Below are 9,454 nucleotides of genomic sequence, written 5' to 3'. Positions count from 1 at the left end.
GTGTATGGTGCGAGCTGTGGGTCTTGCTTAAGTTTTCTGCAGATGACGTTCCAATTTTGCTAACACCATTTGTTAAAGAGGCTGTCATTTCCCCACTTAACTGATTTCATCTCCTTGTCAAAAATCAGTTGACCATAGGTAAATGGGCTGATTTCTGGGTTCTCAATTCTATTCCATAGTTCTATGTACCTGTCACTGTACCAGTGCAATGGTACAGTCACACAGTGGAATATTATGCAGCACTGAAAAACAGTAAACTTGTAAAATGTTACACAGCATGGGAAAGCCTGGAGAACATTATGCTGAGTGAAATATTTTAGTCACAACAGGACAAATACTGCATAACACTGCTGTTATAAAACAGGAATGACATAAGAAGTTGGAGGAGAATAGAAGAGTGGATAGATAATTAACATTGTATTAGAACAGATGAGGGGAAGAATGGTGCAAAAGGAATATATGATTAGGTATTATATGCATGACAGTAATCTGGAACAAGAGGTGAATTGCAGAGTGGACTAGGGGAGGAAAAAAGTGTACAAGAATGAATGAATTTTGAAAAAAAGAAAGAAAACAATTTCTATAAGCATGATATCATGAAAAAACAAAGCATAGGTTCAATTACATCTATTCTATAAGTGGCTTCTCAATATGTAAAGAAAGCATACCTAGACATTGGACAGTACAGGAAAAAGTTACTTCCAGGGTACTTGTAGGGAGCAGAATTCTAATAATCTAGAATATATTTTGTCATAAGAGTACAGACTGATACTCTTTATCTCCCTTCCATGTTCTTGACTTTGGAGTACGCTTCAATGGCAAATTAGACACAGGAAGAACATAAAAGCAGAAAGTCTCCTTGTTTTGGAAGCTAAAGTTTCTTTTCAATCTTAAATTAACACTGTAAAGATGCAAGAATCCACCAGTGGGACAGAGGAGGGGCCTGAGATATCCCAGGAGCCCAGGCTGGGAGACTTGAAAATCAACTCCAGAACCCAAAAAGAGGAATCAAATCCAAAAGTCTTGAAAACAAAAAATGTGGGTCTAGGCTCCAAACTGCTACATAGTGGAATCATCTGGGGACCTTTAAATAGTATTGATTACTAATTGCTGTCTCCAGGAATTCTAATTTAATTGACATGAGTGAGACTCAGATAACAGAGCTTAACATTTCCTCAAGTGATTTTAATACACAGAAAATTTGAGTACCACTGGTACAGGCACTCAAACACGAAACCCAACCACTACCATCAAGCCAGTTTTATCTATCATGCACCTCTAGGACACAGTCAAACTGCACCATAGGATTTGACAAGTTTGAACTGTCAACCTTTTGGTTAGCAGATGAATGTTTTAACCATCATGACATCAGGACTCTTTGACCTAGGTAAAAAGAAACTCAACTCATTGCAGTCAAGTTGAAATGAACTCATAGCTAGCTGACCTTCCAGTGGGTTTTCAGAGGCTTAAATCGCACAGGTATCAAAAGAGACTTCCCATCTTTCTAACTCGGAACTACTGGTAGATGTGAACTAGAAGAAAGTCTCTACCTTTATGTTACCAGTGCAATTCCCTATAGGCAAGGCCACTAGAGCACCCTTGACCAAGACACAGAGGCTGTGTAAAGCAAGGATGAACTTGACACTAAGCCAGGCTTCCAAAGGTGGGAGAGTCTTCTCTCAAATTAGCATAAGAACAATTCCCACAATGCCTTAGAGGCCATGACAGAAATTAAGGCAATTACAAAAGGTCTTTTGATACCAAAAATGTACACAACGATCAGGTTTTTCTTGTCCAAGAGAAGATAAGATACCCCACTGGGATTGCCTGTTGGTAATTTTCTAACTCAAGTTTCGTGGTTGATGATGAGAAGGTGGATATGGGATCAGACTATTTCCACCACTTACTGGATACAGGCCTAATTCCTTGTTGGTCTGTGTCCAATAATACAAACGTGTTGGTAGACAATGGAGCAATACACATGTTAGCAAGGAATCAACATCAGAATATTCTAAGGTTTGTCAGACTGAAGGCGCAAGCTTGATTAATTTAAAAGTTGCTTCTGTAGATCAAGATCCTGACATATTTAATGTCCCTCAATTCTACTACAAAGTCTTAAACAGTGACTCTCAACCTTTTCTGAGCAGCAGAATCTTTGGTGGTGCTTTTTGAAGCACAGCTGCTTGAAATCTATAGACAGAATGCTGATAACAGGCTGCCCGGGGCTGAGGTGGGTACAGGGAATGAGAGCCAAAGATGGAAATATTTTTAATTGGTTCATAGAGATTGTTGCCCAGCTCTACTGCTGTACTAAAAGCAATGGAGCTGTACATTTAAAGCGGATACATTTTATTGGATGTAAATTACTCCTTAATAGAACTATTTTTTAAAAAATAAGTAACACAAGGTATAAACTATGAAAGTCACACAACCATATCAATTTAATGGCAGAAAAAGACTCAGCTTTATTCCTTAACTATATAAATGCATAAAAATTTTTAGAGCATTCATAAATGTTTTAGCTTCTTATATTAATTCATCAATATTATATGCAAAAATGCAGCTACCAAAGCCCCATTGCAATAGATTCTAGTTTAATTATCTGGGGTATGACTAAGACTCAGTCATGTCTTTTATTTTTACTAACCTCTCCAGCTTAGTAAAAGATATAACTAAAGTTGAGAGTAATGACAATAAAGGAAATAATGCAGATGTTACTGTCATGTGCCTGCCACTGAGCCATTTCTCCTCAGATTGTCATTATTAAGTGCCATCAAGCCAAGTACAACTTATAGCAACCCTATGAACAACAATTCTGAACCATGCTAATAACACCCCCACATTTGAGGCCATTGCTACAGACATTATATTAATCCATCCCCTTGAAGGTCTTCCTCTCCTCCACCTTACCAAGCACAATGTCCCTTTCCAAGGAATAACCTCTCTGAACAACATGTCCAAGGGAGCTCTGGTGGTCTGATGGTAAAGAATTGCACTACCAAACTAAAGGCTCATGGTTCAAATCCATCAGATGCTCTGTGGAAGAATGATAGGCAATCTCTTCCTGTGCAGTTAACTATCTTTTAAAAACCTGCTGTAGGGTCAGCTGTGAGTCAGTTCCAACTTGAGAGTACATAACAACAACAGTAACATCACCAAATTGTGTGAGACAAAGCATCACCATTCCTGCATCCAAGGAGAACTCTGGTTGTACTTTCTCCATTTGTTCATTCTTTTGGCAGTCCGTGAAATATTCAGCACTATTCTGTTTGCCAGCACTTAAAATGTATGGATTTTTACCTTATCATCCTTAGTAATAGTCCAGCTCTCAAATGCATAGCAGGTGATTGGGAAAACTGTGCCCTGAAGCAGGAACACCTTAGTCTTAAACTGACATCATTGTTCTTGAAAATTTTAGAAAGATACCTGACAGCAGACTTTTCTAGTGCAATATGTCTCCTGATCTCCTGACTGCTAGTACCAAGGGTGTTGATTATGGATTCAAGCAATAGGCAATTGTTGACGATTTCAATCTCTTCCACATCTATCATGATTTTGCCTATTGAGCCAGTAGTGATGTCTTTGGTTTTCCTCATGTTGAGATGTAATCTGTATTGAAGGCTATCGGCCTTGATCCTCTGCATCAAGCACCTCAGGTCTTCCTCAATTTCAGCATGCAAGGTTGTGCCATCTGCATAACAGAAGTTGTTAATAAATCTCCCTCTGATTCTGATGCCACATTCTTCTTCATAAAGTCCAGCTTCTCAAATTATCTGTTCAGCACAGAGACTGAACAGGTATGAAGAGAGGATACAGCCCTGATGCATCTCTTTCCTGATTTTAAACCATGCAATGTTCCCTTGTTTTGTTTGGACAGCAGCTTCTTTATCTAGGTATAGATTTTGCATAATTAAGTGTTCTGGCATTCCCATTCTTCTCATTCAATGTAACTCATAGTTTGTTATGATCCACACAATCAAATTTCAACTCACAGAGCCCCTCTAAGAGAGAGAACTGCCCCAAATTGAGAACTGCCCTGGTGGTATCCAGGTGACTCAGGCTCACAATGACTTTATATACAAAAGAATGAAGCCTTGTCCTTCAGCCCCACAATCTCTGCTGTGCTTAATTAAGTCCACTCTCAGAGTTACTGCATCAATCCAAGTCATTGAAAGGGTCTCTTTTCTTTGCTAGCTCTTCACTTTTCCAAGACTGGCATTCTTTTCCAGGGACTGGCCCCTCTTGACAACATACCAAAGAATGACATAAAGTCTCACACCCCTTGCATCAATGAAGTCCTCTGGGTACATTTCTTCCAACACGGCTTTGTTCTTCTTCCAAGACAGCTTAGTTCATATTATATTCAGTAGTCTTTACCAACTCCAGAATTCAAAGGCATCAATTCTTCTTCAGCCTGTCTTATTTATCATCCAACTTTCAGATGCATATGAAACAGTTGAAAAATACCATGGTTGAGTCAGACACACTTTAGTCTTTAAACTGGATCCTTGCTTTTGAGCAATTTAAAGAGGTCCTTGACAACACATTTGCTCAATGCAATACATTTTTTGGTTTCTTAACTATTGCTTCCAATGTTGATTGTGAATACAAGTAAAATGAAATTCTTGACAACTTCAATCTTTTCACCATTTATCATGAGCTTGCCTATTAGTCCGGTTGTGAGGATTTTTGTTTCCTTGACTTGGGGGTGTAATCAGACTGATGGAAATAGCACTTCAGTAAGTGCTTAAAGGCCTCTTCACTTTCCACAAGCAAGGTTATGTTAGGTGCACAATATAGACTGCTAATGAGTCTTCCTCCAATCGTGATGCCACATTCTTCTTCATATAGACCAGCTTCTCAGATTATTTGCTCAGTATTAAGAATAAATAAGTATAGAGAAAGGCTACAAGCCTGCTGCACACCTTTCTTGATTTTAACCATGCAACGTCACCCTTATTCAGTTCAGATAACTGTTCTTCATCCATGACATTTTCTGCATAAGCACAATTAAATGATCTTTAATTTTAATTCTTCTCAATGTTAGCTATAATTTCATGTGATCTATGCAGTAGAATATCTCTACAAAGTTAATAAAACACGCAAAAAACTATCTTTCTGGCACTCTCTGCTTTCAACCAAGATTCAACTTATAGGGACAGTAAGCTTTTACAGGAACATATCACCATGGCTTGTCTTCTGCACAGCTGCTGGGACATTCAAAGTGCTAACTTTTCATTGACTTCTAAGTGTTCAACCACTTGCATCCCAAAGATCCTTATAAAATAAGTAAGGTATCTTGTTTCTCACTTTGTTTATCCCATTCTGTTTCACTCTTAGTCAACAGGAAACTTATTATCATAAATTAAAATTGTGTGTCAATAAAAATTGGAATTGTGGAAAAAGCAGTAATTTAGGTGGTGTGGGAGAGGGTATTAGGAAGTTTATGAATGTTAGCACAGTCAGATAATAAAATAACTACTCTCAAACCATCACACAGATGAACTATCCCTCTTGGGGAAAGCCTGTGGATGGTCACACATCCCAAGTGCTCAGGACCATCCTAATATCAAATAACCCGTTCTCTTGAGCTCATGGCTCCGCGTTTTAGAGGAGAAAATAGAAGAGAATCTTATTTCTTTTGTCACTTTGTAATTTTTTTTTGTTTACATATTGAACACAGTGCACCTGCTAACTATTTTGAGATCTAGAAATTATAAAGTTTTACTTCCAAATTACATTCACGGAACTGACTTTTACCTTGGGAAGGTATCCATCAATTTATAATCCATTAGACTTAATCCTAATACATCAACTACATAACCTGACATATAGGTTATATTCCTTCCAGTATTTCTTTTTACATTTAACTGTGGACATGCCTGAAATCTGAATTTGAAGTCTCAGAATTTTGTAATCTCCTATAATATTGTTGTTGCTGTTATGTGCCATTGAGTTGGAACTGACTCATAATTAACTCTCCAGCAGGTTTTCAGAGGCTGTAAACTGCACAGAAGGATATTGTTCATTTTTCTCTATTGGAGCAGCTTTGAACCATGTGCTTTTGGGTTGGCAGCACAACTCCTTACCACTAAGCCACAAGAGCTTCTGTTCTATTCAAAAAGAAGGTAGTATATGTGGTGGTTAAAAATATAAACTTAAAATCAAATCTATTATTAAATTCCTGAACATACCATGGGTGGTCAAGAAAACAAATAGACCTGTCTTGGAGAGGGTGAAATCAAGTGTTTCCTTCGAGGCTAGGATTGTGAAGCTATGACTCACATACTTTGGGCACATGGCCAGGAGAGACCAGTCCTTGGAGAAGGACATCATGTTTGGAAGGGTGAAGGGACAGCATAGGAGAGGAAGACCTTGGATGAGATGGATTGATACAGTAACTAGAACACTGGGGGTTGGCGTGTCGGAGTCAGTGAGGCTGGCTCAGGAGAGGGCAGGCTTCAGAGCTGCTGTCCAGTAGGGTCGCTATGAGCCGCAGGTGACTTGATGGTACATAACAACAACATCAATAATTAATTATGAAACCTTGTTCATATTACTCAAACTCTGTAAATGTGAGTTTCTTCATAAAAGAAATGGAGATTAAGAAAAACAACCTAAGAGGCTTGTTACAAAGATTGAATGAGACAATAACATGTGCAAAGTGCTTAGTCTAGCAGCTAGTACAGAGTAGTTATTATCTAGAATTGCATCCCCAAAGATGTAAATGGGCGGGGTGATCAGAGATTTGCTTAGGCAGATTATAGAAGTCTGGTTTCTTAACTACAGCCAGATCGATCAGAGGAATATATTGGCCTGAGTCCACATTCACATAGTTGCAGCTCATGTTTTGGTACAAGCCCAACTCAAGTTTGATCTCTACCCTAGATTTCTTCTGCAGACACGCAATGGTGTCCAGACAGAATCACAACATCCTGTGCCTCACACTGCTGAGGCTACCAGTTTGCAGAAACAATAACAGCTGAGCTCTAGAAGATGAGAATGAGAAACAGCAAAAAGGGATCTGGTCCACCGCACCTGGTCTGGAAAATAGGCTTGTGAAATTCCCTTGTTCTGAAAGGCAAAAGATCTACTTTGGTACAAAGATTTAGGACAACAATTTTCTTAAAAATAAACAGATCCCAAGGGATCAATGGTCTGGAAAAATTCCTCTGAGATACTAACAGGCCCCTGAATTAAACAGTAAGCCACCTCTCAGTTATCAGACACTCAGTCATAACTCACACCCATCCCAAACACTAGTTGGAGACTCTCTGAGAGCAACTGCTTTTGGTTTCGAAAACCAAACATGCACACACACACACACACACACACACACACACACACACACACCACAACAACAGCACATGCACATCTTTGAAAAGTCACAGTGATTCCAAAATCAGGCCAATCACCCATTGCATTACAGAAGAATGCTTATTATCCTTAAAATATTCTACCAAGAGGTTTAAAATATGTCCTCACCCCAAAGACATTACACAGATAGACCTCTCTCTCCATGTGATCTTAACAACTCTGAAAGAATCTTCATCTTTAAAACAAATATATCACATAGTAAAAACTTTCTCCAGAAATTATGCTTGGAAATAAATGCAATGTTAAAACATGCTTTTGTTATTTTTTTGCATATGGTTGGGGGTTTCCCCCCTTTACTTCTCTTATGCAAACAATTAACTAGCTTATCTTTAAAAGCAGTGCTTTGAACACTATAAGGAAACAAACATTAATTTGGCACAGAATTGCCTTTAAAATCGCTTATAATAGGGGAAATAAAATGTAATGATATAGTGGTAATAATTATAATAAGTGAAATAAGTGGCAGTTATTAATCATACTTTTTCTAAGTCAGGTGCTTGAAAACATCCATGCTTCATACTAATCCTGTGAGATAATTATCATCCCCACTTTAAGGATATGCAAGTTGAGTCTTGCAGGATTTTAGGCAATTTTTCCAAAATCGTAGTTAATAATTGAACTAAAGTTCATTAGTCATACATAGATCATAGTTAATAATGAAACCAAATAAAGTTTATAACCATGTATATTACCACCTAGATAAGAATAATGCATAATTATGTCATTTCAGAATACCAGATACGTTGACAATATTTTTAGCTTTTCAAGTAAATCTTGATGTAGAGAACCTAACTCAATGTTTGGATTCACAAAGGATCAGAAGCCAACATAAAACCAGGATCAACTCCATTCCTTGAGAATAAGCTGCATCTCATGTGGAAACTACACTTGATCTTAGTTCAAAAAGGTTCCAGTGGCCTAGTGGTAAAAAGCTGTCTGCCAACCCTCAGGCATGCAGCTTGAATCCCCAAGCCGCTCTGGGAGAACACAATATTTAAAGCCTCTGAAAATGCTAGAGGGTCGGTTGTGACTCAATGACACACAACAACAACAACATGTAGAAAGTCATTAAATTGTATTCTAGCATGAGGAAAGCATACGTATTTTGTCTTCTATCCATAACCTGCAGGACTTAATGATTGTCCTGTTAGGTTAAATAATGTTGTTGTTGTTGTTGTTATATGCCATTGAGTCGCTTGCGACTCATAGCAATTCTATGTACAACAGCCCGAAACTCTGCTCTGCCCTGTGCCAGTCACACAGTCTCCCAAACATCCATCATGATTACCCCAGTCACTGAATCAATCCACCTCATAGAGGGCCTTCCCCTCCTGCGCTGTCCCTCCACTCTCCCAAGCACGATGTCCTTCTCCAAGGTCCGGTTCCTCCTTACAACATGTCCAAAATATGTCAGACAAAGCCTCAGAATCCTTGCCTCCAAGGAGCCACCCAGTTTAACCCTCTCTAGGATGAACCTGTTTGTTTTCTTAGCAGTCCATTGTACATTCAATACTCTTCTCCAGCACCACAGCTCAAAGGCATCAATTCTCCTCCTATCCTCCCTATTAAGTTTAATGTTCTTTGTCATTTCCTGACTCTCCGCCAAATCTCATTACTCATGTCCAAGAAGCCTGTGCCGATCACTCTCGACTGTGCTTGAAGGCACAAGGCTGAGTTCAAGATTGTATGGGCTCACTTCTCATACAGCATTTCCCTGACCTCCACATCACAAACAAGGGAAGCCCTGCCCTTCAATCCTGCCACAGAATCAGTCATGTCTGTCTCATTATCCAATATGACATTTAGCCTAAATGGTATATTTACTTACTGATACAGAGTCCAAGACAAGAGAATATTTAAACTATTAGTTGAAATTAATATGGTGATTAGGATTAGATTATATTTACTTTTATAATCATTTCAACAAATGAAATATGACTTTTAATACTAGAATTTGAAGAAAACCTACACCTACTGGTCTTGCTAATGAACAAAATGGGCTACATCTCTAGTCAAATTTACAGTAAATGTTTTTTATTATTTCATTTCAGAAAGACTATAATACAAAATTATATAT

General features: G+C 38.4%; 1 protein-coding gene across 1 annotated transcript in view; it reads right to left on the bottom strand.

The window, feature by feature from the left end:
• Positions 1–9,454, bottom strand: part of ITIH5 (inter-alpha-trypsin inhibitor heavy chain family, member 5) — a 145,210-nt gene that overhangs the window by 104,877 nt on the left and 30,879 nt on the right. The gene's annotated exons all lie outside the window — the stretch shown is intronic.

The sequence above is a fragment of the Elephantulus edwardii genome, unplaced genomic scaffold (assembly GCF_000299155.1).
Source record: "Elephantulus edwardii isolate Elephantulus edwardi_28Jun2011 unplaced genomic scaffold, EleEdw1.0 scaffold00105, whole genome shotgun sequence".
Taxonomy (NCBI): domain Eukaryota; kingdom Metazoa; phylum Chordata; class Mammalia; order Macroscelidea; family Macroscelididae; genus Elephantulus; species Elephantulus edwardii.
This window is presented reverse-complemented; position numbering and strand designations above follow the sequence as displayed.